Here is a 572-nt window from a genome sequence, read left to right as displayed (position 1 = left end):
CACATATGGCCATGATAAGCGCTGAATGAATGACAGGCTTTCTGTTGTAACATCGCGCAAGGTAAATAAGGGTGACATCTAGTGGAGAAGACTAATGATAAGATTCACGTTAATCAGATCTGGTTTTAAATGTGTGCTGAAATAAATCCCGGAAAAGATCAATTCGCGGCTTTTGAGAATCGATATTGATTCGACGTCATTTTAAAAAAAACGATTAATCGAAAAATCGATTTTTTTGCCCAGAATACAATATAAGTTTGTATACAAGAAGACATGTGAAAAAAAAAAACATTGATATACAGTAACTAGCCCCATTCTCTTTTACTGTGTGCCTCACTGTAATAATAATAATTATATTTCTCCCAGCTGTTCTCCTCCACTTAAGACATAAACTGTGTTTAAGTAAATACTCTCCAAGCCGGCCATTTTGACATATTTTTGTGTGTATTTGATCGATTGGACATGCGTCCGAAGCTCAAAGTGTAATTTGTTTGTCCGTTTGGAGCGCGTCGCGTGCACACATTTCAGCCTGAGGAACAGCGTCTCTTGTGCGGATTGTGCTTTCAACATTT

Source organism: Sinocyclocheilus anshuiensis, unplaced genomic scaffold (assembly GCF_001515605.1).
Source record: "Sinocyclocheilus anshuiensis isolate Anshui unplaced genomic scaffold, SAMN03320099.WGS_v1.1 scaffold199, whole genome shotgun sequence".
NCBI lineage: Eukaryota > Metazoa > Chordata > Actinopteri > Cypriniformes > Cyprinidae > Sinocyclocheilus > Sinocyclocheilus anshuiensis.
Note: the sequence above shows the minus strand (reverse complement) of the source record.